Source organism: Danio rerio, chromosome 9 (assembly GCF_049306965.1).
Source record: "Danio rerio strain Tuebingen ecotype United States chromosome 9, GRCz12tu, whole genome shotgun sequence".
Classification (NCBI taxonomy): domain Eukaryota; kingdom Metazoa; phylum Chordata; class Actinopteri; order Cypriniformes; family Danionidae; genus Danio; species Danio rerio.
The window spans coordinates 51609841-51626382 of record NC_133184.1 but is presented as its reverse complement, the minus strand read 5'-3'; the positions used below and the strand labels follow the sequence as shown (position 1 = coordinate 51626382).

Here is a 16542-nt window from a genome sequence, read left to right as displayed (position 1 = left end):
TCTTGTAATCATCATAATTAGTTCCCCTTGTTGAAAATCCATTCGCGTTTTCCGTCCTCAGCGGATGCCACGCTGCTCGCCGATTGCCATGGCGACGCTAATACACTCACACAAATACTGAATTTCACGTTTGAGAGTCATTTTGCCTCTTTTTATCATTTGTGTAGCATGGAGCACACAGGCACACTCGAGATGAGAAAATAAACGCTCATCTGTAATCAGAGAGAATTCATCAATGAAATCACTGAGAGGAAATCGTCAATGCTGCAAAAATCTGAAATTTTTATTCAGTATTTCAACAGCTTTAAGGGAAGACACTGTGTGTGATTAGTGTAAATAATAATAATAATAATAATAATATTAGTATTAGTAGTAGCTTTCACCATAGCTTCCCAATTGATCGATTGCATTGAAGGGATTTTTCACCTCAAAATTTTTATTTACTCACTATTTACTCACCATCAAGTAGTACTAAACCTTTTTTTCTGTTGAACCCAGAAGAAGATATATAAAAAATGTTAGAAAACCATAACCATTGACATGCACAGTAGAAAAAAAAGGCAAATGCTATGGAACTGGATGGCTATCTGCTTGTTAGGTGGTGACGTGTTTGTGACGTATGTAATACTGTTTCCGGGTCCAAGCCGTTACATTCATTTGAGTGGAGAAATCATTCGTTTATGATCACGTTTTATTCCTATCACACATTAAAGTTAATTTTACATAAAGTCATAGTGTACGCAACAATCTCTGGGCTTGCTGCATAACAAATACCAAAATTTTTACAATTTATAAAAAAATTAATCACTTTCTGGCCATCGGATATTAGGCATGGACATATATATTGCGATCGTGATTTTCGAAAGCATTAAATCGCTTTGTAAACGTTTATTATTGCCATTTCATAAGTCTCCCCATTCAGTTGAATAGAGCTCTTGGACCCGGAAGCCGCTTCGCGTGACGTCACACTTAACAAGCGGATAGGTTTCCAGCTTTCTTCAACAGTTTTATGTTCAACAGAAGAAGAAAAAACTTTAAGATAAATGAATGGTGAGTAAATAAAGGCAAGGTTTTAGATTTTGGATGATCTATCCCTTTAAGAGTTCCAATTTTGTAGGCTAATGCGTGTTTTTAGCCTAAAATATCATATTTTATCTACAACAACAATGCAACAGAAATGCGGCTTAGAAGCCTTTATTTTTTAATTACCTGTGACAAATTAAAAAGCAGTTAATAGTTAAATCGGCCAATCGTTGCATCCCTACTGAAGATATCAATGCAAATGTTTTCAGCTGCCCGCACCACTTGCTTATGGTGACTCGCGCTCTGCGTATTTTTGATGACTTGGTCACACTATTTGGAGGGCTGGAACAAATTGCCAATTGTAGTGTATGTGAAATTTCAGCTCAATAAACCCCACAAATAATGTTTTATAACTTTTGAAACCAACCCTTTTAGGCTTTGATCCAAATTGTGTGACTGTCACTTTAAATTTAAATGAGGTTGTGCTCTTTTCAAAAGAGGGCGGAGCAACAAATGCCTATGCATCACCATAGTGGCAGATTCAAAACAAGACTACTGACATTATCCTCAGCAGGTCAAAACTCTGGCAGACATGAGCTTCTCACTCAGGGCTCTTTATGCAAATGAGGGAGAGATGGTCACTAATGGGCGGGGCTTCCCCCTCTGATGACATGTACAAAGGGGGAATGTCAATCAAAGTGTTTCTGCAGACTGTTTTCATCAAATGTGATAGAATGAATTCATTTTTACAATTGGAGACAGCTATTATTACACATTGTTTCCATACAACTGTGTTTAAACTCCTTATGGAAGGGATTTTTGCATAGTAGGTCAACTTTAAAGCTTAATTTCAGAACTGACAGGTACTTGAAGAAACAGTGTTTTTGGCTGCAGCGTCTCGCCTTAAAACACTAAATGTTTAAGATCCAGTATACAGCGAGAGAGGCAACTTTCCCTCATGTCTTGCCACAATGAATGGGCATGACGTCTCCGGCTAACCCAAGGTAACCGGATCTGACTGCTGTACTAGAGAGAGAGAGAGAGAGAGAGAGAGAGAGAGAGAGAGAGAGAGAGAGAGAGAGAGAGAGACGGAGCTGGTTATTTCTCCTCTACATCTCTCGCTCTTTGTCTTCTTTTAGCTGCTGTAGTTTTCCACAGCACACTTGCAGCATGTTACAAGTGAAAATCCTGCAGCAAAACCCAGCAGAGACAAAAACAGCCACTCCCCGGACGAGCTCAGTAAAACACAGTGTGTACATGGAGAAAAAAACACACACGTCCATACAGAACTGACCGCATATAGAGATCAATACAAATCTGGATGAACTAGAGGAGGAGCGATGCATAGAGTATAGCAGAATGATCACAATTCTGTATATCACACCAGCTTTATTTGTTACAATGCAGTTATAGCATACAGAAGCTTAATACACTCTAAACATGCTGGGTTGTTGTAAGCCAACATTGGGTCAACTATGAACAAACCCAACGTTGGCCTAATTTCTTTCAGTTAAATTTATTAGACAATTTTTTTAACCCTATGGTTTGATTTGTCTATATTTGACCCAACACTGGGTTACAACAACCCAGCATTATTTTTGGCATGTATATTATCATCTAAACATTTTTAAATAATTTCTATTTATTTAAATCAACTGTAATTTAACGTAATATTTTCTGGGAAAAAAACATAAGATATATTAAATCATTCTATTCTAAAGGTTTATTATTGTAATATTTTATATTAAAGCAGAAATATATTGTTTTCATTATATTTATTCTATAAAAAGTATTCTGTATTAATATAAGTGTGTGATAATGCATTTTTGGTAAAATCTATGTTTAATTAATCTATAAAAAGTTATATATATATTAATAATCATGTGATGATACCTAATTAGGAATAAACTATATTAAAAATATTTGATTTATCTACTTAAATATTATATTTAAACAGTTGTTTAATAATGCACATTTTGGGAATATCCATGTTTAATTAATCTATATATATATTTTATTTATTAAATATTAATATTATTAAAATATTAAAATTATTTAATATTAAAAATATTTATTAAAGTACAATCTTATTATATATGTCAATACAATCACATGATAATATAATATAATATAATATAATATAATATAATATAATATAATATAATATAATATAATATAATATAATATAATATAATATGAGGGCGACGCAGTGACACAGTAGGTAGTGCTGTTGCCTCACAGCAAGAAGGTTGCTGGTTCGAGCTTGGCTGGGTCAGTTGGTATTTCTGTGTGGAGTTTGCATGTTCTCACTGTTCACGTGGGTTTCCTCCAGGTGCTCCGGTTTCCCCCACAGTCCAAACACATGCAATATAGGTGAATTGGGTAGGCTAAATTGTCGTAGTGTAGTGTATGAGTGTGAATGAGTGTGTGGATGTTTCCCTGAGATGTGTTGCGGCTGGAAGAGCATCCGCTGCGTAAAACATGCTTGATCAGTTGGCGGTTCATTCTCCTGTTGCGACCACAAATTGATAAAGGGACTAAGCCGAAATATAATAATTTGAGAAACCATCTATCTCAACATTTTTTTAGTTCAAATAATTGTTGTATTGTTTTACTTAGAAGTTGGACACAAATAATCATAATTAAAAATAATAACAATAACAACAACTTCAAATACTGGATAGATAGATAGATAGATAGATAGATAGATAGATAGATAGATAGATAGATAGATAGATAGATAGATAGATAGATAGATAGATAGATAGATAGACAGATAGACAGACACAGAAAGGCAGACAGACAGACAGACAGACAGAGAGACAGACAGACAGACAGACAGATAGGTAGGTAGATAGGTAGATAGGTAGATAGACAGACATACATACAGACAGACAGACAGACAGACAGACACAGAAAGGCAGACAGACAGACAGATAGACAGACAGATATATATATATATATATATATATATATATATATATATATATATATATATATATATAGATAGATAGATAGATAGATAGATAGATAGATAGATAGATAGATAGATAGATAGATAGATAGATAGATAGATAGATAGATGAACGCACATCCATCATGTTTCATTAATCATGTTTAACATTTTCACATTTTAATGCAGCCGGTTGCCATATTGCCTTGGCAACTGTAAACAGTCCCTTAACAACAAGTTCTTCATCTTAACCAGTTTGCCTCACAAATCAACCGCATTACAACTGCATTACAGCAATCATCACCAGCTGAACATTTCTACAAGCATCTCCTCATCCCCAGCGATCCCTCAGGTCACAGCAGTGAACGCTCACATAAACTGACCTCAGATTCCCCATCAGGCCAGAACACAAACACAGCCCACGAGTCCTGCTTTCACCTCCAAATCCACCAACCTGCGTCCACCAGCAGCACCAAAGACGAGCTGAATGAAGGCCCTCCATCAGACCGGAGAAACACACACTCCCGAATCCAGCGCCGCTAGCAGAAAACACAGCGCACACTCGCTCACACCAGCCACACAAAGACTCATTAGCTGCAGCCGCGGAGGCACAGCGACGCCTGCCTGACAGATCACATGCTGGAGAGAGAGAGAGACCAAGAGAGAGAGAGAGCAGTGCTCCTGCTGTCTGCAGATATTTTTACCATCATCAGAGGGAGGCAGAGAGGAAAACAGACAGTCCATCACCGGCGCAGAAACATCGTCTGTAGAGGTGAACCAGGGCACACGGCAATGAGCCAAAAACACTCAAACACACACAGAAAGTGCACTCGGTACAGTTTATATGTAATCTGGTTTTAAAAATCAAGTGCTTGTAATCGGAGTAAACTACTCTATATCTCGTAATCGGACTAGTTACTTTTTCATGGATCACATTATTGAATATGTTTCAAAAACATGAATAACCACACAAACACACACACACACAAACAGCTAGGTATGGGTATCGTTAGGGTTGTAACGATATTACTACTTTTATCGATACCACTTATCGGTTCGGTACTTTACGGTTCTCTTATTGGCAGGGCCGGATTGACCATCTGGCAATTCTGGCAAATGCCAGAAGGGCCGGTAAGTTTTTCAGAAAAAAATTACTTTTGTTTTTACATGCAGGCAGCTTTTATCTCTTGCATAATGTGTATATTATGAGGATAATTATGATCATAATAATAGTAATAATAATTACAATCATAATTATAATAATTAAATGTTAGGCATTTGGTCTGATCGTGACGGTCGGCTGGTTTTGAGGGGGGCCGACCCAATCAGAGTTTACGCGAATGTAATCAAAATCTTACAAGAATGTCAAACAAAAAGAGATGGGCCGTAAAAAAAGGTAAGGCATTGCAGTAAATCTCCAAGACAGCAAAAAAAAGGGATCTAAAATCAGACCCTAAAATATTCTCGAAAGGTTTAAATTCTGCTGCTGCATCAAAGGGTAGAGGAGGTAAGAAGAAAACAGAAAATATACTTATGCCCACTCCCAGTTCTAGTTTTGTACCCCTACCCCTTACCTTTCCCCTTGGCCCTTACAACCGAGGAATAAGGGCAAGGGCTTCAAAATTTACCCCTAAGAATTTGGACAGCACTACAGCACCTGCACACGTCATCACATGTCCTCGCGATCTCCTGCTTCATATGAGATCAGACGATCGCGACTGGTGTAGTTATTCCAGTTGTGTTATTTTTTGGTATTTATCTTCAGGAAACCACTGAAGGCATATAGTATGTTATCATAACGATATAACTCGGCAATAAGCTCGTAACTGTACTGTGCATTTACACAGTGGCCCTATCCATTAATGTAAACACACCAAAAACAACATTAACATTATAGCAGACACTGTAAAAAGCTCATTCCCAGCCACCGTAGGGTGGTTATGGTCGTAGATAGACTGTTGCAAAGCCGCTCATTTTTTCTATACCCGCCTACGTCTTTTTAAAGCCGCCCAATTTGGCAAGTGTAAAAATGAGCTTTTTATTTATTTATTTTTTTTACAATTTCTTAATAAGCATAGTTTATTATTAGATTACGCTATTAACAGGCTATGTTTGTAAATACAGCTGATGTAAAAGCATTTTTAATGTTTAAGATTTATTAAAGCTTACGCAAAACAATACTGTTTTCATTGTAACCGAATGCGTTTATTTAACTATTATTGTTATACTAATTTAGGCGATTGACTGCTGACATAGCGATGTGGATGATGTTACCGTTAGCAGCTAGGCAATCAAAACTTTGCATTGCAGTTAATGCACATTTGAAAGATACTCTCACTCAGTCAGATTGCTTGTATTTCCACTTATATAAGAAAACAACTTGTTGCGTTCGTTAGTCTTTGTTGCGAGCTATGTGTGTGCGCTTAGCTCGAGCCTCTACTGAGTGCGCACAGAACTGTAAAGGCTTTTATACTTGACGCGCTCGCCAGAAACACGAGCATTTCCAAACACAGTACGGGAGCTGAAATGTCTGATTCATGTCTCTGAATCATTTCAGTAAATCATTCTAATATTAAATTAAATTATTCATATTAAAAAACACAGTAGCATCATGATATAATATATATGTATATATATAATCCCTTACTCCCTTTATTAATCTGGGGTAGCCACAGCGGAATGAACCGCCAACTTATCAAGCATATGTTTTATGCAGCAGATGCCCCTCCTCCTGCAACCCATCACTGGGAAACATCCATAAACACTCATTCACACACATACACTTCAGAAAATTTAGCTTAACCAATTCACCTGTAGCGCATGTCTGTGGACTTGTGGGGGAAACCGGAGCACTTGAAGGAAACCCACGCGAACACGAGGAGAATGTGCAAACTCCACACAGAAACACCAACTGACCCTGCTGAGGCTCGAACCAGCAACCTTCTTGCTGTGAGGCGAACGTGCTACCCACTCTGCCACCAATCAGCCAAATAGAGTCTTTTAATAATTATTATTAATTATGATAAGCCTGATAATGCTAGTTATATTTATATTTATATTATACACAAATAGTTGCACTGAATGACATTTTAGTAGCCTGTAAATCAGCGCAAATATGTCTGATATTTAATTTATTTATTTAAAGCTGAAATCCCAACTTTTTTGATGCTTTAAAACCTCCCTTTTCATCTTTGACCCACATATATCTCGAATATCCAAGCAATACAATGATTATAGCTCCCTATATGGCCCAGTCCTCCTCGTGATCAGTAAATAAAGCCTGAATTTGAGTGTGTCTAAATTAGTTCGGAAAGCTCCTGGGAGTGAAGCTGTGAGGCGATCATTAATGTTAGCATTACAGCGCTTGCTTCAGGAAATCCTTCCAGTTGATGGCACATAAACGCACAGAAAACACAAACAGGGCGTGTGGTCATCCAGCTATTAGAGGCCGAATAAACGCTGTGTCAAAACACTTTGATTTTAGCTTGCAGCGTTGTGTGACACTGGTCACTGCGGTAAAGAGGGAGCATTCGGATGTGCTGTAATTAAGTCAGGATTTCAGCAGCCAGCAATTGAAGTTATGGCAAATCCTATGTCAATCTCTATATTGCGCATCATTTTTTGTTCAAAAATAAAATTTGATGTTCTTTGAATGATAAAAATGTAGACTAACAATTTAATTGTACATTTAACAATGTAACTGTTGCTTTAGTTGATGTGACAAGAATATCTTTATTAGTAAAATACAATAATCATCATTGCATAAATAAACAAAACTATGTCAGCTGAACAAAAAAATGTTACAGAGAAAAACTAAAAAACAGTTGTTGAGACAATTCAAAGTTCATACTGCATTAAGTTGTCTTATTTTTTTATGTTTTCTCAACAGTTTATTTTTTACTGTGTGTCTTAACATTATTTATCAGTATGTGTAACTAATATCGGAAGCTATGGTAAAAATGTAAAACAGGAAATACATTAGGACCACTGTTACTCAGGGTCCCCGCGGGGTCTTAAAAAGTCTTAAAAAGTCTTAAATTAAAAAATCAAAATTTATGGCTTTAAAAATTCTTAAATTTGCTGTTCTAGGTCTTAAATATTTTTGCACAGGTCTTATTTTTGTCCATGTAACGCTACATCTAATGCCCATTTAAATTCTTTTTGTTGTTGTTGCTAGGTTTTTGGGGTGTTGTAGTTCTTTATTTCACTAGTCCAATTGTAATTTGCGGTATTAAAACTACAAAAAGGTCAACTTGCAATAGCCAATCAGCTTTCTGATATTAAACTCCTCATGTGACATCGCTGTGTTTGCTGAAGTTCGCTTTGAGAGCGCGCAACATGATTACGGCTGGCAGAGTATGCCGTTATTTTATTGACAAATGTCGCAAGCGCAGTTTTATAAGTTGGGAGCGCTGTAATACGAGAGAGCGAATCTCTGCTCACGCGCCGGTTTCCTTTGTTCATGGGCAAAACTGCTTGCGAGCTCTCAAAACACTTATTGCGAATGATCTGCTCTCGCTCCGCCGGACTCCTTGTGTGCTTTTGCTCTCCAGAGATGCTTCAGCATACTGTAGTATTAAGAATAGTGAACTGATAAAATGAATTACAGTGTAGTTTTACTACAGTAAAGTGTGTTGAACTGTAGAAAAATATACCCTATATTGTAAAAAAAAAAAAAAAAAACTAAAGCACTGGGTAGTTTGTTTTTAATAAACTTGTTGTGTTACCATAGCAACTATAGTATTACCACAACAGAGTAATTGAAGTACTTGACTGTACTTTACAAAACACTGTACAGCAGACACTAGTTCACTTTATTTTACTGATAAAATGGGATTGATAGTGGGATTTATTTGAAAAGTGAATAGTACAGTAGGCTATAATAACTAATCACCTAATTTTACCTATTTTCTATCACAGTTACATTTCTGCTTGCCAGAATGACCAATAATTATTGGCTAGAAATTGTAATAGCCATGGGAAAGAAGGAAAGTTTTTGTAAAACTTTGAAAAAACCTGAGGGATAGGTTTTTTAAAACAACAAAAAAGAGGCCCCCAAAAACATCTTCAATGATAATGATTATCTTTTTATTCGTCTGATTTTACTTTCTGTTTTTTTGGACCGCCCCCTGTCATTTAAAAAAAATATCTCAATGGTGAATGTGTCAAGTATAAAAGCCTTAATCCGTTTCGTGAGTTGTGCGGTGCCAGGTGAAAGTATAAATCTGCATTAAGATGTTTTCTGTAGTTCAATGGTGCATTTAACCTGACTTTAGTACTGTTCAATTTAAATAACGTTATTTTACCCCTAATTTTGTGCTTTTACATTTTCTCTCGCGTGTTTTTGATATTGCGATATAGGTCTTAAATTTAATACTTAATGGTCTTAAAAAGGTCTTAAAAGGTCTTAAATTTGACATTATCATATCTGCAGAGACCCTGTTACTGTTTACATCCCTCAAAATGGTCTATTTACACACCAAACCCTCTGGCTATTGTACATCAGTGCTCTGTAAAACATCCAAGGCTCCTTACAATTCAATCATGTTGTTCCAACACAAATCGATCAAGTTAACTTAACAAGTTTATGTGGATTTAACACATAAAACAATTAAGCTGCCTTTAAAAAATCTCAATTATTGTCTTCAGTTCATTTTAAATAAGTAGTTTAAACAAGCAACTAGATTGTAATAAACAGAATGGATCATTTATTATCAGTTTGTTTAAATCCTACTAAGTATACTGTATTTCAACTTACTTAAAACACCAGTGAGAAGCCTCTAAATCAGCAAATCCTTCAAATAAAGAACGTTTAAGCGCCGATCGTTCATTTTGAAGTGCTTAATCCCACCTATAACAGATTTCATAGCGCGTTTTAAAGCATTTATGAGCATTTTAGTGGCAAGGCAGCTGGCTTGAGGAGGGAAGCGCTTGTGTGTGTGTTTTGGATTTAATAAAGGTTTAAATCAGAGCTCTGACGGTGTTTCTGGCCACAGATGGATTTATCCTGGACCAGGATTTCTTGCGGGAAACGTCTTGAGAGACAGTAGAGCTTGTGTGCTATGATCTGATTTGTGGGAAAGCTGAAACATTCGAAGGCTTTGTGACAATCTGCAGAATTACAGTAGCGAGTTACGGCTTCCAGCATATCGGTTCAAAATAATCAAACACTACTTCATTTTTCTTCCATGTAAAATGTTTATCCTGTCTGAAATCCATGGCCTTGCGGGTCCGTGACCCATTAGTGAGCAGAATAAACTGTCTTGAATGGCTCAGAGCTTGATTTCGGCAAAAAAAAAATCTAATTATTCCCTCTCGTTTTCCGCTTTATCTTGGAATGCTGCCTATTGTATAACAGTCATGTCTAATTTCCATTCCCTCTCTTTCTTTCTTATGGGATCTCATACCAGGAGATCCATTACGTAAAGATGCAAAACATATGACTGGCAGTAGACACACACACACACACACACACAGACTCCGAGGCTCTGTTCCAAAACATAGTGAGCTGCCTACGTCGGTTGCATTTTAAGTGCGCTCGGTGTGAGGAGGTTTGTTGTATGTTTTTTCAATCTTATATTTGCTTTATTAAGCATGTAACCTTGGTGCCGAACTCAGTCCCATATTACATTTCGCAAGCATAATGGAAAAATACCAGATGAGGATGATACACACAAGATGAGAGAAATGGCAGCCTGATCTCACGAGAAAACGTAAGTATTTTACGTTTTGCCAGTTTAGTGGCTAATTCGTACGAGTTCAGTCGTACGAAATGGTACGATTTTAAAAAGGAGGCGTGGCACCTGACCCCACCCCTAACCCCAACCATCATTGGGGGATAAGCAAATCGTACTAAATTGTACGAATTAGATCGTACAAATTCATACGAATTAGCCACTAAATGAAAAAGTTACGAATTGCCGTGGGATTGTGTTGGAAATGGAGATTTTTCTTATCTGAAATGTTACAAATTTATTTAAATACTTAAAGCATTTATAGACTTGAAGTTGTGTTTTAATCTAATAAAGAGGTTATTGAATATTACATTTAAACATTACATTTTTAAATAAATATAAAATGATTATAATTAATTTTAAATAAAATCTGAGGTTGATTTAGATGAATATAAATTAATAGTAAATTATAGTTTACTTGGCGTCACAGTGGGTGGCACGATTGCAGCAAAAAGGTCACTGGTTTGAGCCCCGGCTGGGTAAGTTGGCATTTCTGTGTGGAGTTTGCATGTTCACCCCGTGTTGGCGTGGGTTTCCTCCGGGTGCTCCGGTTTCCCCCTACAGTCCAAACACATGCGCTATAGGTGAATTGGGTAAGCTAAATTGTCCGTAGAGTGTGTGTGTGAATGAGAGTTTATGGATGTTTCCCAGTGATGGGTTGCAGCTGAAAGGGCATCTGCTGCATAAAACTTATATGCTGGGTAAGTCGACGGTTTATTCCGCTTTGATGACCCCAGATTAATAAAGGGACTAGGCTGAAAAGAAATAGAATGAATGCTTTACTTTTACTTTTTATTATATATATATATATATATATATATATATATATATATATATATATATATATATATATATATATATATATATATATACACAGTTGAAGTCAGAATTATTAGCCCCCCTGAATTATTAGCGCCCCTGTTTATTTTTTTCCCTAATTTCTGTTCTGTTTTGGGAAGATTGTTTCAGCACATTTCTAAGCATAATAGTTTTAAAAACTCATTTCTAATAACTGATTTATTTTATCTTTTCCATGATGACAGTAAATAATATTTTACTAGATATTTTTCAAGACACTTCTATACAGCTTAAAGTGACATTAAAAGGCTTAACTAGGTTAATAAGGGTAACTACACAGGTTAGGGTAATTAGTCGAGTTATTGTATAACGATGTTTTGTTCAGTAGATTATCGAATAAAAATTAGCTTAAAGGGGCTAATAATTTTGTCCCAAAAATAGTTTTAAAAAAATTAATAACTGCTTTTATTCTAGCCGAAATAAAACAAATAAGACTTTCTCCAGAAGAAAAAATATTGTCAGACACACTGTGAAAATGTCATTGCTCTGTTAAAAATCATTTGGGAATTATTTAAAAAAGAAAACAAAAATCACGAGGGGGCTAATAATTCTGACTTCAACTGTATATATATATGTATATATATATATATATATATATATATATATATATATATATATATATATATATATATATATATATATATATATATATATTTACCAACTTTTGTGGGTTTTTTTTCTTCATTTTATTAAATTTTAGTCATAATTTTCTGTTTGTAGATAGATTCATACCTCCTTTGTATAGCAAGTAACAAACCTTTTTAGTTAAAACAGTTTTGTATTTTACAAATGAAAATGTGTTTTAATGAAAAAATTTTCAAATTAAAGTTGATCATAAAGTATTGTATTAAATACATAAAATATACTGTAAAACATTAACATATAAAAAATATATTTTTATATATCTTTCAAATTGGCTCCATTACATTAATCTAAAATATTTATTTCTCTTTTAGTTTCTGGGCAAGATATAAAACATATATATATATATATATATTAGATTCCCTAGTTCAAATAGTACATATTTAAGTCCTTCAAAAATAAATTATGAATTATGTGTCTTATATGGTGTACTTAACATCAAATATCTCCTCTGAATTAATTTGAATAAGAACAAATATATTTTCTGTTTCTGCTTCCCAAAATTAGCCACTTTTGAGGTCCAATGATGGTTTGGATGCTCCCTGATAGGTAGCTCTGTAGTGCTCAAAATCTTATTTTACATTATATATACAAAATCCTGAGTTGTTGTAAACTAACAGGTTAATTATAGACCCCAACCCAACACTGGGTTAAAACAAACCAGCATTTTTTAATTTATATATACAGGTGAAGTCAGAATTTTTAGCCTCCATTTGATTTTTCTTCTTTTAAAAATATTTCCTACATGATGTTGAACAGAGCAAGTAAATTTTCACAGTATGTCTGATAATATTTTTTCTTCTGGAGAAGGTTTCGTTTGTTTTATTTCGGCTAGAATAAAAGCAGTTTGTAATTAAGACCATTTTAAGGTCAAAATTATTAGCCTCTTTAAGCTATTTATTTTTTCGATAGTCTACAGAACAAACCATCGTTATGCAATAACTTGCCTAATTACCCTAACCTGCCTAGTTAACCTAATTAACCTAGTTAAGCCTTTAAATGTCACTTTAAGCTGTATAGAAGTGTCTTGAAAAATATCAAGTAAAATATTATTTACTGTCATCATGGCAAAGATAAAATAAATCAGTTATTAGAAATGAGTTAATAAAACTCATGTTTAGAAATTTGCTAAAAAATATTCCCTCCGTTAAACAGAAATTGGGAAAAAAAATAAACAGGCTAATATTTCAGGGGGGCTAACAATTCTGACTTCAACTGTGTGTGTGTGTGTATGTGTGTATATATATATATATATATATATATATATATATATATATATATATATATATATATATATATATATATATATTCATGTCTCATTTTGTGATTTTGGGCATGTTAGAATATCAGAAATGTAAATAAATTATGCTTTGTTTGCATAGACATCCTCCGACTATATTTAGGCCATATGCAAATGAGGAGTCTGCTTCCAAATCAAATCATTGGCTGTGACGGCAGCATGAAAAATGGAAGCCCGGTGCCAAAAAAGAAAAAAAAGTCATTATTTCTGCTGCCTGAGGATTTTAAAAGCGCTTTGTAATAACGGGATGCTTTTTAATGTGCCGGTAGTGTTGCTGATAAACTAGCATAAAAGAACAATAACCCAAGTCCTGACTGACAATATAGACAGAGAGAAAAAAATGAAAATCATGCATCATTCTGGCGGCACGATGGCTCAGTGGTTAGCACTGTCACCTCACAGCAAGAAGGTTGCTGGTTTGAGTCTTAGCTGAGTCAGTTGGCATTTCTGTGTGGAGTTTGCATGTTCTCCCCATGTTGGTGTGGGTTTCCTATGGGTGCTCTGGTTTCCCTCACAGTCCAAACACATGCGCTATAGGTGGATTAAATAAACTAAATTGGCTATAGTGCATGTGTATTAATGAGTGTGTATGGGTGTTTCTCAGTACTGGCTTGCAGCGGGAAGGTCATCCGCTGTGTAAAACATGTTGGAATAGTTGGCGGTTCATTCCGCTGAGGTGACCTCTGGAATAGAGACTAAATCAAAGGAAAATGAATGTCATTCTTAAACAATGACTCCATTTAAAGCCTGAAGCGATGACTCAGCTGCAGTGATTAAAGTTTATGAGAGCTTTACTTGCTCAATTTTCTGATCTCCAACATTCTGTCACTAGCAAAAGATGCTTTAAAGGGGACCTATTATGCAAAAATCACTTTTATGAAGGGTTTAAACAGTTGTGTGGCAACGGTGTATGAATGCAACAGTGTATGAATGCAACAGCTTCTACTGGTAAAAATGTATTTATTCTATTTGTTATAATCAACAGAGATGCATAAAGTACCAGAGACCCTGACTTAGAAAAAGTACAAGTGCTCTATTAAAAAAAGGGACTTGAGTAGAAGTAGAAGTGCTCTTTAAACTCCATACTTAAGTGGAAGTACTAAAGTATTCAACATTTTTTGTACTTAAGTATTGCAAGTAGTTTATTCTAAAATGTACTACTCAAATACTAAAAGTAAAAGTACAAGTATCGTGTTAAAAAAGCAGTAAACGTGAATAAGCAGAACAAAAAGAAACATGGTTTATGATTATTATTTTTAATAATTATATATATATATATATATATATATATATATATATATATATATATATATATACATATACATATACATATATATATATATATATATATATATATATATATATATATATATATATATATACAGTATGTATATATATATATATATATATATATATATATATATATATATATATATATATATATATATATATATATATGTATATACAGTATATATATATATACAGTATATATATATATATATATATATATATATATATATATATATATATATATATATATATATATGCGTCAAAAACATCATTTAGCATGACACAGCCTTTATGATAGCTAGCTAGTTAAGGTTAAGTAAACATCGCAGCATGTTATGAACTGCGAGTAGCTAACGTTGGTTAACTTATCTAGCACTTATGGATAGCTCAAACTGCTGTGTTTAAATTTTTTATCTTAACTTGATATGTTTCTTCAAATTCGACAGTGAATTTTTGAAGGCCATTATTTCATAATCTTTCGGGAGGCAGAGTATGCATTTCATTCTATATGAATTGTTTTTCACTCTGACTAATGCAAACATGGACTTTAAATAGGGCCACGGGTGGTCTTCTTCCTCATCGCCAGGAACAGTTGAAAGTGAAGGTGGAATTTCTGGGTTTTCTATGTCGAAAACAAACTAAAGTGCTCTCAATGTAGGCAGGCAGCGCTGTCGTCTTTGATCGTCTGAATGATGACGAGCCAGGTTATTCAAACCCGTGACAGAGCCATCTGCTGCTCCAACACAATCTCACGGCAATTCGTAACTTTTTGATTTAGTGGAGAATTCGTATGAATTTGTACGATCTAATTGGTCTTATTTAGTATGATTTGCTCATCACCCAATGACTGTTGGGGTTAAGGGTGGGGTTGGGTGCCACGCCTCCTTTTTAAAATCTTACATTTTCTTACGACTGAACTCATACGAACTCCTACGAATTAGCCACTAAACTGACAAAGCGTAAAATACTTACGTTTCCTCGTGAGATCAGGCTGGCTGCTCTAGCAGTGGGTTTGGAATGATTCATAACATTTTTGTTATTGTAACGAGTAACGATGCAGCACATAAAAAATCTATCAGAGTAAAAGTATTAAACTCATCGAAGATATGTACTGAAGTAAAAGTGTAAGTAGAAGAAAAAAAAAATCCTCCAGTAGAGTACAGATACAGCCTTTTAGTACTTAAGTACAGTAGTTACTATACATCTCTGATAATCATACATGATAAAATGTTAGCAGAAACACTTTGATTGACATTATCCGTTTGTACTTGTCATCAAATATTAAAAGCCCCCCCCATTAGTCATCTCCCTCATTAGCATAAAGAGCCTTGAGTGAGAAGCAGCCATCCGCCCATAGAGTTTTGAATCTACCTCTATGCAGACACAAAGGTATTTATAGCTCCACCCTCTTTCAAAAGGGGCACAATCTCACTTGAATTTAAAGTGACAGTCACCAAAAAGGACACAATTTGAATCAAAACCTAAAAGGGGTAGTTTCAGAGAGATATTTGTGGGTTATTTTGAGCTAAAACATCACACACACACATACACACACACACACTCCAGGAACATCAGAGAGTTATTTTACATCTTATAAAAAGAGGCATAATTGAACTACTTGTATCTTTACTATAGAGAGACAATTGGAAAGGTAACAAGTCTCAGCTTTGAGGATTTGACCTTTAAATTTTCTCTCAGAAGCCTCTCTCTATAGTCTTTGCTCCACTTCTGGATGTTTTATA

The 16542-nt window shown here is 34.9% G+C and overlaps 1 protein-coding gene across 6 annotated transcripts in view; it reads right to left on the bottom strand.

The window, feature by feature from the left end:
- csrnp3 (cysteine-serine-rich nuclear protein 3) overlaps positions 1–16542 on the bottom strand; it is a 120688-nt gene that overhangs the window by 31420 nt on the left and 72726 nt on the right. For 2 of the 6 annotated variants that reach the window (XM_073913226.1, XM_073913230.1), the window contains exon 1: positions 4360–4557. The exons of 2 other annotated variants lie outside the window; for them this stretch is intronic. The gene's annotated coding sequence lies outside the window, so the exon portion shown is untranslated. Of the gene's footprint in view, positions 1–4359; positions 4558–16542 lie in introns of those variants that run through there. 2 more of the 6 variants (XM_073913225.1, XM_073913229.1) reach the window with 1 other exon arrangement.